Raw genomic sequence first — 15,815 nt, forward strand, 5'->3', positions numbered from 1 at the left:
CACAGGCGCGCCAAGGCCTCGCGGATGGTGGCCGGCGCGGCTCAGTAAGGCCCGCGGACTCGGCGAACTGTGTGGAAGGAGCGGGATCTGTAGAGCTCAGCAGCGGCGAGGTCTGTAGGTCCGAACCGGGGATGGTGACTCCAGACCCCCGCCAACCTTGGGGAAGGGTGCGCGGCGGAGGCAGGACCGGGGTCCGACGATGCGCGGCGATGGGGCCCTGGCATTACGAACCAGGAGGGCGGAGGGCTTCTGGCGATCCGATGTCCGATCCCTGCCGTGCTCTTTTGTCGCCCTCACAGCTCCTGTCATGGCTTGGCCAGTTCGGGTCTCCCCCTGTGACTTATGATGAGGGTGCGGCGATGTTTTCCCAGATGTGGTCCCCGTGTAAGGTCTTTGAATACAAGTATTTATTGAGAGTCTGAGTGAATGGTCAGGCCTGGGGGCCGAGACCAGGAGTCCGGAGTCGTAGGTCCAGGCTCACCCTTCCCTTAGAGCTCCCCAGAGAGCTGAGGGCCCCGAGGGCAAGCTGATGGCTTTCAGCGTATCTTCTCTTCAGTCAAGAGAACTCATCTCTTGGTACTTTTCCCCTTTCTTTTCAGCTGAGGTTCATTCTCCCCTCCCTTGTCACCCTTTCCAAATTCTCATCCTGAACCCACTGCTTTCTTGGGTAGTTCACCTCCAACGGCTTTCCAGTCAGATACCTCAATTCCGTAAACGGCAGAGAGGAGGGTCCTGCTACAGGTTTGTGTCTTGTCTCACAAAGCCACGGTCAGGCAGAATATTTTACTTTAGTTCAGTTGTTCAGGTTGCCAAAAAGCCTTAGACAACAGGTACTTCCTGAACGGATACCGAAAATGGGTGTCCGATCATTTCTGTAATTTCCAGTGTCTTGGGTAGGAGATAAGGTAAACGTGGATTAATCACCTGGGAGGTTATTAACATCTGGCGAAAGAGTTTTACTTTCATCAGATACCGTTATAGAGATAAATACTATCAAATTTCAAATAGCATTTTGATACACGATAGACGTTCTGGAGAGTTGAATGCTAAGCCAGCAGAGGAGAGGGTTTTGAGTCCTCATGGGTGAACAGAGTCACTGGAAAGAGCAGTGGCTCCTGAGTGAGGGTGATTTTGCCATCACCCGTCCTCCAGAACGTTTCACAATGGCTGGAGACATTTTTCTTTGTCACATCCGGGGTGTGGGGGCGGGTGGGGCGGTGCTGCAGACATCTAGTGGGTAGTGGCCAGGATGCTACTACATATCGTACAAGGCATAGGACAGCCCTCCCCACCACCCCAAAAGAATTATCTGGCCCAAAATGTCAATAGTGTGCTATGGAGAAACCTTGGATAGAGGCTGAGGACTGAAGAGAGGCTGAGGTTCTCACATGTACTCTCACATCGGGTTGTCAGTCACATTTGCCAGACCCTTGTGTGGCCCTGCCCCTTTCCTAGAATCTGTAGCAGGCACACTGATGCCATTGCTTGTCATGGCCTTGGGATGAGAAAACCTTGGGGGCTCCTCAAAGTCATAAACACAGGAAGGAAGGAGTGATTTAGGAGGGTGACGTGGGAGAAGAGAGCTTTAGGAAGAACAAAATTGTCCTCATGTGTTTGGGAAATGTGCCAGATGGAAAAGAGATGAGGTGTGCCATGGGGTGTACCATTGCAGAAGGCAGATTTTGGGAAATGTGCCAGATGGAAAAGAGATGAGGTGTGCCATGGGGTGTACCATTGCAGAAGGCAGACTGGGACTGATGCGTGACACGGAGTCAGATTCTGAACTTGATGTAGACTGCTGTAGCAACTAGAAGTGCCTAGACCTGTCTAGACAGTGCTGGGTTTTCTGTCACTGCAAAGTTCATGTATAGGCTGATGACCAGTGACTGGTGATATGAAAGAGGGGATTTCATATAAAGGATGCTCTAAGATATTGTGATTCTACACCACTTTTACGATTCTTTCCCAGAACTCGGAGCTCCTCGTTCGTTAGCTGAAGTGCTCGTTGGATGTCAGCTCTGACATGTTTCATCCATTTACATGTGCCACTCATTTTTCAGGTACAAAACAAAGAATCGCTTTGCACAAAGCCAGAAGGGATACACTGAAAGAATGATCAGAAAAGAATAATACATAGGTAAGCATTTACATTGTCTTTCTCCACATATTTGAGACAGGGTAGCTGGTTAGTGGCTGCTTTCTCGTGCTCGAGCCCTTACAACGTGATCTCCTCAGAATGTCATAGTGATAGGAGCCTGACTGAGCCTGTCTGTCTCTGCCCGTGGACCCTAGTTTCTTCTTTTCATTGCTTTAGGTACTGCGTAAGGCCCTTCTGTTTTCCTCCCACTCACAGCAGACACTGAGTAACCTCTAGTTGTGACTGAGATGCATATTTCACAGTATAGTACTTTAGAAATGAGAAATGTTTACTTATTGTGGAAACAAATGTAGGCTCCTGGGAGTGTTCGTGTCACTTGGTAATGTTTTTCCCAGGGCTGCCAAGGTAACTGACTTTGCCTGGTTACTCCCTACGTCTTCCATTCGATGCAGCAGGCCACCGCTAGGCCTCTCACCTGAAAAGTCCAGAATCGGGAAGACACAGGCTGTATCAGTTGCCCTGCGGCCTTATTCACAATAGCCAAGATGGTGAAGCAACCCAAATGTCCATCAACAGGTGAATGGATAAAGAAGAAGAGGTCCATGTACACAATGGAATATTCACCATGGAGAACAATGAATTAGTGCTCTTTGAGGCACCACAGATGAGCCTAGAGATAATCATGGAACATGAGGTAAGTTGGAAATCAAAAGACCTATATCCTATGATATTACTTATAGGCGTTATCTAATAACTGACCCACAGGAAAATATTTCCACAGAGAAAGACACTCACAGATGTAGGAAAAAACTATACTTATCTAAAAGGAAAGGTGGGAGGAATGGATAAATTAAGATCAGTGTTACATATACCAATACATATTATATACATGTGTCACAAAGACCGACCATATAGCAAGGGAGGTCTACAGAACACTGTGTAATATTTTGCATGGGAAGAGGATTTGTATATGAATAGACATATATAACGTACAAATGAGCCAGATTGTGTACAACTAGGGCAAACAATATTCTAATCATTACCCCGATTACAAAAATTAAGACAACCAACAAGAAGTAATAAGACATAAACGTATGGGGGTTTCTCCTGGCACATTCCATTCTAATTTACAACTTAGGAACACGACTTCCAGAAAGGCTCTGCTGCCCTACTACCCAGATTGGGGAATGGAGAAATGCTGCCTCCTAGTGGCCGTTTCACACAACAGCAGCTTTAAACCCACTGCTAATGGTCACTAACTATTCACCAAACGTGCAGTTCTGTAATGGCACCTGTCCACCAAAAAATTCCTGGGGTCGAAAACCGAATAAGAAATTCAAAAGAGGGCAAACTTCCAAGAAGACAATCTCAAGAGGTATATTGTATGCACACTTTGTTCTCCTTTTTTTTAAACAGAAACAAAAACGGCTTGGAAAAATGATGAATTTTAGGTATTTGTAAAGACACGCAAACCCAAATTACAAAAACCTATCAGCTCACAGCACTCAGAATGGCCATTAGCAAAAATGCTGCAAGCAGTAAATGCTGAAGCAATTGTGGAGAAGTGCGTACCCTCTGTTCTAAGGGGGATGTGGTAAGGGCCACTAATGAAAACACAATGGAGGTGCTTTGAAAAGGGAAACATTGCGCTACCAGGCAATCAGTCATACCCACTGCTGGACCTGTCACCTGAGAAAATGAGAATCAAAACCTCACAGACTGGCAATTCTGCACTCCAGCAATACTTACCATAGCCAACACTTGGAAGCAACGAAAATGTCCATCAACAGAGGAGTGTACCAAGAAGCAGTGGTCCATGTACACAGTGGAATATTACTCCAATAAAAAGTTTAAATTAAATTTAAAAACAAACATAAGTAAGGAGACGTAAGCATTTGGGGGTTTACCTGGGCACATTCCTCTCTAATTTATAACCGAGGAACACCACTGGCAGGAAGGTCTGTTTCCCTAGTACCAGCGTGGGCAACTTAGAAAGGCTGCCACCGTCTGGCCGTTACCTGCAAAAGCAGATTTAAAGCCTGTGCTAATGGTCACTTCATGTGAACAAGTACTGCAGGGCTGTAAATGAAACCTGCCCTCAAAATGTCTTGAGGGAGGTAATGGCCAAAAAATTTCAAAATGTGACACATACTTTAAGAAAACACTTTGAAGAGCTAAGCTGTAATCACAGTTTGAAAAATAAGAAGGACATGCCTTAAAGCTTAATGTCAAGGGATTATGAGACACACGGAAATTCAACCACAAAGAGGTATCAGTTCACACCCCTCAGAATAACCTTCAGCACGAAACCCATAATCAATAAATGCTGGGGCTTCCCTGGTGGCGCAGTGGTTGAGAGTTCACCTGCGATGCAGGGGACCCGCGCGGGTTCGTACTCCGTTCTGGGAAGATCCCACATGCCGCGGGTGCCTGTGCTCCTCAACGGGAGAGGCCACAACAGTGAGAGGCCCGTGTACTGCAAAACAAACAAACGAAAATAAATGAATGAATGAATGAATGCATGCATGCATGCTGAAGGTGTTGTGGAGAAATGCATACCCTCAGCTTTCAGTGTGATGTACCCTGGAAAGAGCCACTAATGAGAACAGAATGGAGATGCCTTTAAAAGGTACACATTGAGCTACAATATCATTCAGCAGGCCCATTCCTGGACCTATAACCAAAGAAGACAGAATTGGAAAGGCACAGGAAGGCAAATGTGCACTGGAAAGGCACAGGAAGGCAAATGTGCACTGCACAGTATTACAATAGCCAAGATATGGAAGTAACCAAAAAGTCCAGCAACAGATGAGTGGACAAAGAAGAACTGGTACCAGTACAGACAAAATATTAGCCAAGGAAAAAAAGGACACATTGCCCTGTGCAGCACCGTAGATGATTCTAGATGTAATCACACAACCTGGAGTAAGTCAGAAAGAGAAAGACACATATCGTATGATATCACTTATAGGTGTTACCTAAAAATTGATACCAGTGAAGATATTCCCACAGAGAAGGGCTATCAGAGATTCATTAAACAAATTTATGGTTCACCAATGGAAAGGTGTGAGGATTGGATACATTAGGATATTGGGGTTAACAGATGTATACAAACACAGGTGAAATATATAATCACCAAAGACCTACGGAATACCAAGAGAAGACTATTCAACATTCTGTCATAACGTACATGGGATAAGGATCCCAGGAAGAATAGACATATGTTTATGTATAAAAGAACCACATCTTGCACACCTAGAACAAGCCAAACCCTGTAATAAAACTTGCTGTGATAAAAAAAATAAAAATTAAATAAAAACAATGAACAAGAAGTAGTGAGACATAAACTTAAGGGGCTTTTTCCTGGCACATTCCATTCTAAGTTATAACCTAAAACACGACTTCCATTGAGGCTCTGTTGCCCTAGTAACAAGATTTGGTAAAGGAGAACTGCTGCCACCTTGTGGCCGCTTCACACAACAGCAGCTTTAATCCCAGCGCTAATGGTCAGTTGATATTCCAAATAATTTCAGGCCTGTAAATGACGCCTGCCCTGAAAACAAATCCTGGGGTCATATATCGAACAAAAAATTCAAAAGACGTCCATATTTCAAACCGACAGTTTCAAGAGTCATAATTTATGCATATTTGGCTTCTGTTTCTTTTCCTTTCTTTTTTTGTTAAAAAAATGGGAATGGAAAAAGGCTGAACATCAGGAATTAATAAAGCCATGCAAGTCCACTGTACGAAAACGTTCACCTCACAGCCGTCAGAATGATTATCAGCAAAAAAATGTCTAAAAGAATAAATGCTGAAGGGGTTTTAGAGAACTGTGTACCCTTTAGCTGCTGGTGGGACGAAACCTGGTAACAGCCAGTAGTGAGACCAGATTGGAGGTGCGTTTAAGGGTAAAAATGGAGCTACCATGTGATCTGGTAGGCCCACTAATGGGCCTATCACATAAGTAGACCAGAATCAAAAAGACACAGGCTGGCAATCCTGCACTGCAGCAACATGTACCATCCCAAGACCTGGAAGAAACCAAAATATCCATCAACAGAAAAATGCACCAAGAAGAAGTCGTCCATGTACACAATGGAATATTAGCCATGAAAAAGCATGGAACAGTGCCGTTGGCACCACCATAGAAGGATCTACAGATAATCACCCAACATGAAGTAAGATAGAAACCGAAAGACAGACATCCTATGACATCACTTATAGGTGTTACCTAAAAATTGATACCCATGAAATAATTTCCAAGAGAAGGACACACATAGATTCAGAAAACCAAATTATGTTTAACCAAATGGAAAGGTGTACGGAATGTATGAATTAGGATATGGGGGTTAACAGACATGTACTAATACATATGAAATATATAATGACCAAGTACCTATGGGATACGAAGAGAGGTCTACTCAACACTCTATAATAACATACACGGGAAAGGATCCAAAGAGGAATAGACAGATACATTGATAGGATGAACCAGAGACTGTACACCTAGGAGAATCTACATTTTTATCAAATTTGCCCTGATTAATAAAAATTAAATTTAAAAAACAAACAATAATTTAGGAGATATAAACTCTTGGGGCTTTTCGCTGGCACATTCCACTCTAATTTGCTGCTTACTAACACAATTTCCAGGAAAGCTCTGTTGCCCAAAAACCCAGAGTTGGAAATGTAGAAATGCTGCCGCCTTGTAGCTGTTTCCCACAAGAGCAACTTTAAACCCACAGCTAATGGTCACTTAACATTCCCAAGGACTCAGGGCTGTAAAGGACACCTGCCCTAAACAATTGTGCGGAGGTAGGGAATGGCTAAAAAAATTCAAAACTGGCAAATTTTCAAGGAGATAGTATGGAGGGGTAAGTTTTACTCATTTTCAAAAAAGAGGAAAATGGGTAAAAGCTCAACATCAGGAATTATTAGACTCATGCAAGTCTAACCTCCAAAAATTTTCAACTCACACATGTCAACTACCATCAGCAAAAAGTCTACAAGCAATAAATGCTGAAGGGGTTTTAGAGAACTCTGTACCCTCTAGCTTCTGGTGAGATGTGAAGTGGTAACAGCAAATAATGAGAACAGAAAGGAGCTGCATTTAAACGTAAAAATTGAGCCACCATTTCCATGCAGCAGGCCCACTGCTGAGCCTCTCACCTGAGAAGTCCAGAGTCGAGAAGGCACAGGCTTCAACAGCTGCACTACAGGAATTTTCACAATAACCAAGACATGGAAGTAACCAAAATGTCCATCACCAGATGAGTGGAAAAAGAAGGAGTGGTCCATGTACAAAATGGAATATTCGCCATGGAAAACAATGAAACACTGCTCTTTGAGGCACCATAGTTGATCCTGGAGATAATCACAGAACATGAGGTAAGTCGGAAAGCAAAAGACATATCCTATGATACCACTTATAGGCGTTATCTAACAACTGACACAAATGAACATATTTCCACAGAGAAAGACACTCACAGACTTAGAAAACAAACTATGCTTATCTAAAAGGAATGGTGGGGTGAATGGAAAAATTAAGATTAGGGTTACCATACGTGTACAAATACCTATTAAATACATATATTAAAAAGACCGACCATATAGCAAGGGAGGTCTATGGAACACTCTGCAATAATTTACATGGGAATTGGCTCTGTACAAGAATATATATATATACATATATAATGCACAAATGAACCAGATTGTGTACACCTAGGACAAACAATATTCTAATCATTACCCTGATTAAAAAACTAAAACAACGAACAAGAATTAATGTAAGATAAACTTATGGGGGTTTCTCCTGGCACATTCCATTTTAATTTACAACCTAAGCACAGGACTTCCAGAAAGGCTCTGCTGCCCTAGTAACCAGATTTGGGAATGGAAAAATGCTGCCGCCTTGTGGCCGTTTCCCACAACAGCAGCTTTAATCCCAGCGCTAATGGTCAGTTGATATTCAAAATAAGTGCAGGCCTGTAAATCACACCTGCCCTGAAAACAAATCCTGGGGTCGTATATCGAACAAAAAATTCAAAAGACGTCCACATTTCAAAACGACAGTTTCAAGAGGCATATTTTACGCACATTTGTGTTCTGTTTCTTTTTCTTTCTTTTTTTGTTAAAAAAACAGGAATGGAAAAAAGCTGAACATCAGGAATTAATAAAGCCATGCAAATCCAGTGTACAAAAACTTTCACCTCACAGCCTTCAGGATGATCATCAGCAAAAAAAAAGTCTACAAAGAATAAATGCTGAAGGGGTTTTAGAGAACTGTGTACCCTTTAGCTGCTGGTGGGATGTAACCTGGTAACAGCCAGTAGTGAGAACAGAATGGAGGTGCGTTTAAGGGTAAAAATGGAGCTACCATGTGATCTGGTAGGCCCACTAATGGGCCTATCACATGAGTAGACCAGAATCAAAAAGACACAGGCTGGCAATCCTGCACTGCAGCAACATGTACCATAGCCAAGACCTGGAAGAAACCAAAATGTCCATCAACAGAAAAATGCACCAAGAAGAAGTCGTCCATGTACACAATGGAATATTAGCCATGAAAAAGCATGGAACAGTGCCGTTGGCACCACCACAGAAGGATCTACAGACAATCACCCAACTTGAAGTAAGAAAGAAACCGAAAGACAGACATCCTATGACATCACTTACAGGTGTTACCTAAAAATTGATACCCATGAAATAATTTCCAAGAGAAGGACACACATAGATTCAGAAAACCAAATTATGTTTAACCAAATGGAAAGGTGTAAGGAATGTATGAATTAGGATATGGGGGTTAACAGACATGTACTAATACATATGAAATATATAATCACACAATACCTATGGAATACAAAGAGAGGTCTACTCAACACTCTATAATATACACGGGAAAGGATCCAAAGAGGAATAGACAGATACATTGATAGGATGAATCAGAAACTGTACACCTAGGAGAATCTACATTTTTATCAAATTTGCTCTGATAATTAATAAAAATTAAATTTAAAAAGCAAACAATTTAGGATATATATGCTCTTGGGGCTTTGCGCTGGCACATTCCACTCTAATTTGCTGCGTACTAACACAATTTCCAGGAAAGCTCTGTTGCCCAAAAACCCAGAGTTGGAAATGTAGAAATGCTGCCGCCTTGTGGCCGTTTCCCACAAGAGCGGCTTTAAACCCACAGCTAATGGTCACTTAACATTAGAAGGACTCACGGCTGTAAAGGACACCTGCCCTAAACAACTGTGCGGAGGTAGGGAATGGCCAAAAAAATTCAAAACTGCAAATTTTTCAAGAAAATAATATGAAGAGGTAAATTTGGCTCACTCTCTTTTAAAAAAAGGAAAATGGGTAAAAAGCTCAACCTTGGTAATTATTAGACTCGTGCAAATCTACTCTACAAAAAGGTTTCAACTCACACCAGTCAACTGGCCATCAGCAAAAAGACTACAAACAATAAATATTGAAGGGGTTTTAGAGAACACTGTACCCTCTAGCTTCTGGTGAGATGTAAAGTGGTAACAGCCAATAATGAGAACAGAAGGGAGCTGCAATTAAAATAAAAATTGAGGTACCATTCAATCCAGCAGTCACACCACTGGGCCTCTCACCTGAGACCTGAATCAAGAAGACCCGGGCTGCAAAATCTGCACTGCAGCCTTATTCACAATAGCCAAGACAGTGAAGCAACCAAAAGGTCCATCAACAGATGAACAGATAAAGAAGAAGTGGTCTATTTATACAACAGAATATTAGCCACGGAAAACAATGAAACACTACTATTTGAGGCACCATAGATGAGCTTGGAGATAATCACAGAACATGAGGTAAGTCAGAAAGCCAAAACCTATATCCTATGGTATCACTTAGAGGTGTTAACTAACACAAATGAACATATTTCCACAGAGAAAGACACTCACAGACTTAGAAGTATGCTTATCTAAAAGGATAGGTGGGGTGAATGGAAAAATTAAGATTAGGGTTACCATACGTGTACAAATACCTATTAAATACATATATCAAAAGACCGACCATATAGCAAGTGAGGTCTATGGAACTGTGGAGACGTCCCAATCACCTGACTGCCCTCCGACCTGCCGTGAATTGGAGACTGAGACCAGGCACGCCTCTCTCCTTCTCCATTCACTCAGGGACAGACTGGGGGTCATGGGAACCTCAGAATCGAAACCAGATTCTAAGACACCCCTGGGGTGTCTCCTAGCCAATTTTACAGCCCTCGGTTTCTCCCAAGTTCTCCGTTGCCGACGGCTTATTTTCTATTCCACTGTGGCCAGGCCACAATATCCTCTAGACAATCAATCCAAATGGCCTCCTGAAGGGACTTTCAATTTTAACATCCTCCGTGATCTAGATAATTACTGCTGCAGGATGGGCAAATGATCCGAGGTCCCCTATGTTCAGGCCTTCTGGTATTTACGCTCCCGCCCCTCCCTCTACGTCGATTGTTCCACTTCCCAGATCTTTCTTGCCAAACAGACATCTCCTACATCCAAGCCCCTAATTTCCTTTGATGAGGACTCCTCTCCACTAGGCGACCCACCCGAATCTCTCGCCTCTCCCCCTTCCAGAGCTCCTCTCCAGCCTCCACCCAACCCTGAAGCGGTCCCTCCTCATCCCGCAGCCGCCGCGGCCCATCCAACCGCTCCCCCACCTCCCTCAACGGTTTCTCCTCCCTCGCCCCTTGCTTTGCCAGTTAGTGCACATACACTCTCTCATGACTCCCAAGATCCAAATCTCCTCTGCCCTCTGAGGGAGGTAGAAGGAGCGGAAGGATTAGAGTTCATGTTCCCTTTTCCCTCCAAGTTCTCTCTCAAATAGAAACGTGATTAGGCTCCTTTTCGGCGGACTCTTCCCGCTACATCAAATAATTTCGCTACCTCTCTCAAGCTTACGATCTAACCTGGTATGATATCTCTGTGATCCTATCTTCTACTCTGACCCCTGATGAGAGGGAAAGAATTCAAACTGCTGCCCAAAACCATGCAGATCAGGTTCACCTTACCGACAACTCCATGCCTGTCGGAGTGACTGCTGTACCTGGTACCAATCCAGGCTGGACTTATCAGGATGGCCAAGATGGCCGTCATAAACACGACCTCATGATCCAGTGCCTCCTGGCTGGCATGCAGGCTGCTGCTCATAAGGTAGTCCGTTTTGAAAAACTAAAAGAGATAATCCAAGAACCTAACGAAAATCCAGCTATCTTTCTCAATCGCCTTACAGCGGCCTTAACTTTCTACACCCAACTGGATCCCGACACCCTGGCAGGGGCAGCGGTCCTAGCCACCCATTTTATCACCCAATCAGCCCCGGACATCCGAAAGAAATTAAAACGGGCAGAAGACGGCCCTCAAACCCCTATTCGAGATCTGGTAAAGATGGCCTTTAAAGTCTACAATGGCCGTGAGGATTTAGCAGGATCCAGCTGACAGGCTCGGATGCACCAGAAGGTGGCCCTCCAAACCCAACCTCTTGTAGCCGCCCTAAGGCCGGCCATCTCCCATGTATCACAGCATCCATGGGGTCCGCAAAAGGCAACCCCGCCGGGGGCCTGCTTCAAATGCAGAAAAGAAGGCCACTGGGCTCGCCAATGTCCCAATCCCCGACCTCCTTCTAAGCCCTGTCCCAGCTGCGGGTTAACGGGCCACTGGAAGAGTGACTGCCCTACGACTGGCCCTCCCTCAGCGTCTCCACGTGGGGGGGCGGGCCGACCCAATGGCATTACCACTCGAACTGCTGGGATTGGCTGACGACTGATGGCACCCGGACTCGAAGACCCCCATCACCCTCACCGAGCCCAGGGTAACGCTACAGGTAGCGGATAAGTCCATTTCATTTCTGGTGGACACGGGGGCTGCCTCTTCGGTCCTGCCTACTTATTCCGAGCCAGTTTCTCCTTCCCAGATCTCGGTCATGGGTATTGATGGCAAACCATCCTTCCCACTCCAGACCGGTCGACTCCCATGTCATAACAAAGGACTCCCTTTTACTCATTCCTTCTTAGTCATACCATCCTGCCCAGTTCCTTTGCTAGGCCGAGATGCCCTTTTCCACTTAGGGGCCTCCCTCCAGCTGGATAGACTCAACCCTAAGGTCCCCTCCTCCCAACTCCTGCTTCCTCTTCTCGGCCTGTCTCTAGAACCCTCCCCCTCCTATCCCCCTCTTCCAATCACACCGAACCCAATCAATCCCCATGTCTGGGATGCTTCTAAGCCCATAATAGCAACACACCATTCCCCCGTCCTCATCCGCCTAAAGGACCCCTCCAAATTTCCATCAAGGCCCCAGTTTCCCATCTCTGAGACTCACCTTAGGGGCCTACAACCTATTATCACCAGACTCCTAAACCAGGGACTCCTTATCCCCACTGACTCTCCCTGAAACACCCCCATCCTGCCTGTCCGCAAGGCCTCTGGGGATTATCGCCTGGTCCAGGACCTCCTACTAATCAATGAAGCCATAATCCCTCTCCACCCAGTAGTACCAAACCCATACACCTTGCTCTCCCATATCCCCCCATCCACAACCCACATTATGGTTCTGGATCTCAAAGATGCCTTTTTCACTATCCCTCTACATCCCGACTCCTATTTCCTCTTCACCTTTACCTGGACGGATCCGGATACTCATACTTCCGGTCAGCTCACCTGGACAGTTCTTCCCCAGGGCTTCCGCGACACTCCTCACCTCTTCGGTCAGGCGCTGGCACAGGACCTCACTTCCTGCTCCGGTACCCCCAGCACACTCCTTCAATATGTAGATGACCTCCTCCTTTGTAGCCTATCTCAGCCTCTCAAGACAACATACTGCAGATCTCCTCAATCACCTTGGCTCTCGCGGTTATCGGGTCTCCCCAGCCAAAGCTCAGTTATCTGTATCTTCTGTAACCTACCTGGGGCTCCATCTTACCCCTACCACAAAAGATCTAACAGCCGATCGCACCCGGATTATCCGTGAACTCCAGCCTCCGGAAACAGCGGAACAAATTCTCTCTTTTTGGGACCTTATAGGATTTTTCCTACACTGGATCCCTAACTTTGCTCTCCTCGCTAAACCCTTATATCTAGCCGCTAAGGAAACCCCTCAAGGACCCCTCACCTCTCCTTCCGCCGTTCAACAGGCCTTTCTCACCCTCCGTAACGCTCTGATATCTTCTCCTCCCCTTTCTCTGCCCAACCCAAACCAACCTTTTCACCTTTTTGTGGATGAACGGGCCTCAATAGCCACTGGACTCCTTGCCCAGCCTGTAGGGCCTTCCTACCGCCCCGTGGCTTACCTCTCCAAACAGCTACACCCAACCATTCGGGGATGGCAACCATGCCTTTGGGCCCTAGCAGCAGCAGCCGAACTGACCAAACAAACACTACAGATACTCAACCACACAGGAATAGGTAACATCTCCGACTGCTTTCTATGTGCCTCACTTGGCCGGCCGCCCTTGGCTGCTGTCCCACTCGACCAGCCCTTCAATTCTACTTCCTACACATCCCAAAACCCACCTTCTTCCCCGTTAAAAGTCCCCATATTCCTTGATTCAAAAATATCTCACCATCTGTTACAGCAGCCGCCCAAATCTACCTGATACTGGGTTTCTTTGCAACACATCCCTCACGGTAAACACATCAATTGAAGCACCACCAGGCATGTTTTTGTGGTGCAATGGTTCCCTCACAAGAGATCAATTCTTCCTCCCCCTTCCCATGTATCTCTGTTACTCTCGTCCCACAACTCACACTGTATAGCCAAGATGAATTTTCCTCGCTAATCACGCCGCCCTTTACCCGACAAAAAAGAGCTATCTTTCTTCCTCTGGTCGCAGGCATCTCTCTCGCCTCCTCCCTGGTCGCTGCAGGCATCGGGGGGGCGGGGGGGAGCTCTAACACATAGTGTTTCAACATTCCGCGACTTAGAACATAAGCTCCAGCTAGCCATTGAAGGCTCCGCCGCCTCCATCTCCTCTCTCCAGTGCCAAATCACCTCCATAGCCCGAGTCGCTCTCCAGAATCGACGAGCCCTGGACCTCCTGACGGCCGACAAAGGAGGTACCTGCCTCTTCCTACAGGAGGAATGCTGCTGTAAACGCCCTCCATCGCTTAAGAGAAGAACTCCAACGCAAACACCAACAGTCCGCCTCCCCAATTCCCGATTGGTGGCGATCCACCCTCTATACCTGGCTAACACCAATCTGAGGCCCCTTAATTCTCATCTGTATCTTGCTCATGTTTGCCCCCCGTTTTCTTAGGTTCCTTCACCGGCGCATGGAGGAAGTCTCTCGGGTGGCCACAAACCAAATGTTCCTCAGTCCTTACACCTTGCTTCCTACAGAAACCCCCACTGGTCTCCCCTAAGCCTCGGACCTCTGGTCGCCCGACTCCCCTTTCGACGCCCGCATTCAGCATGAAGTAGCCAGAGATCGGAACGCCGCCCCATTACACCAAAGATGTCGGGATGTAAGGCCAACTGGCCCGAGGCAGGGGAACGCAATCAGATTCACAGGTTGCATCAGACCGAAACTCTCCGGACCACCCAGTTCCAGAAACTGACCTGGAGACATTCCGGACCACCCAGTTCCAGGAACTGACCTGGGGGATTTCCACCCGGCCCAGCCTTCCCGCCTTTCGAGGGATGGGACTAGCGGTCCCAAGACTGATGTAACCGGCACCAGATAGTGCCACGACACCCGAAGAGACCACCAGATAAGGAATTCCCTGCGCCCTCCCAGATTCACCACACCCCTTTCCCTTCTTCCCCTATAAAATCTTGCCCAGCCCTCGCCTGGGGGCGACTTCTCTGGTCCCTTTCTCTCGGACCAGTGAACCTCGCCCGGGAGCGCCCCCTAATAAAGCTCACTTGAAGCGTTCCTCTGTTTCGCGATGCCGTTTGTTAAGATCCGACCTTACACTTACACATCAAGGATGGCTCTGAGCTGAATTTCTGCAAAACAAGACTATCCCATGCAAAGAACAACCCAGTAGAGCTTTGTACCCCATCAGCTACAGAAGAGAATGGCCGCAGGCTACTGAAAGCCAGCAGCACTTACAACTTAACTCCCATGGCCTCTGCAGTGCTACGTCTGAGTTTTCTGTTTCTGCCCCTGTACCAAACAGCTCTGGTGTAATTCCTCGTTCCTTCTTCCACCCACCCCCACCAACCCCCGTCCCCTTACCTGCGGTCCGCAGCCCTCCGCTCCGCGCTCGGATTCCGCTGGGGTGCCTGGGACCCACGGGACGGGTCATTCCCAGCCGCCGAGCGCTGGCTACCTAGACCCCCGCAAGCTCGTGTGGTGCTAACAGCTAGGAGCCCCAAGGATGCCCCGGGCCAGATGCGCTCTGGCCGGGACGCCCACTTCCGGGACACGCTCCTCCGGGAGAGGCGCGCAGACCGCCGCCGCGCTCAGGTGACCCACAGCCAATGCCGAGCAAGACCCGCCCCGCCGTCGCCGCGTCCGCGCGGCGCAGCACAATCACGGCGCTCCAGGCACGGGCGCCGGAACGCCCACTTGCGGGACATTCTCCTCCGGGAGAGGCGCGCAGACCGCCGCCGCGCTCAGGTGACCCGCACCCAATGCCTAGCAAGACCCGCCCCGCCGGCGCCGCGTCTGCACGGCGCAGCACGATCTCGGCGCTCCAGGCACGGGCGCCGGGGGGCGGGCGTCTCCTCTCCTGAGAAGCAGCTAGCGATGCCC

General features: G+C 47.1%; 2 long non-coding RNA genes across 6 annotated transcripts in view; both read left to right on the top strand.

Annotated features, from left to right (window-relative positions):
- The window catches only part of LOC132487767 (uncharacterized), a 348,757-nt gene that overhangs the window by 51,973 nt on the left and 280,969 nt on the right, over positions 1-15,815 (top strand). For all 5 annotated transcript variants that reach the window (XR_009531683.1, XR_009531682.1, XR_009531687.1 and 2 more), the window contains one exon: positions 2,061-2,137. This is a non-coding gene — a long non-coding RNA (uncharacterized LOC132487767). The remainder of the gene's footprint in view (positions 1-2,060; positions 2,138-15,815) is intronic.
- LOC132487769 (uncharacterized) lies at positions 9,891-14,990 on the top strand. Its single transcript, XR_009531689.1, has 2 exons — positions 9,891-9,936; positions 14,097-14,990. It is a non-coding gene; the product is annotated as an uncharacterized LOC132487769 (long non-coding RNA).

This window comes from Mesoplodon densirostris, chromosome 4, assembly GCF_025265405.1.
Source record: "Mesoplodon densirostris isolate mMesDen1 chromosome 4, mMesDen1 primary haplotype, whole genome shotgun sequence".
NCBI classification, from domain to species: Eukaryota; Metazoa; Chordata; class Mammalia; order Artiodactyla; family Ziphiidae; genus Mesoplodon; species Mesoplodon densirostris.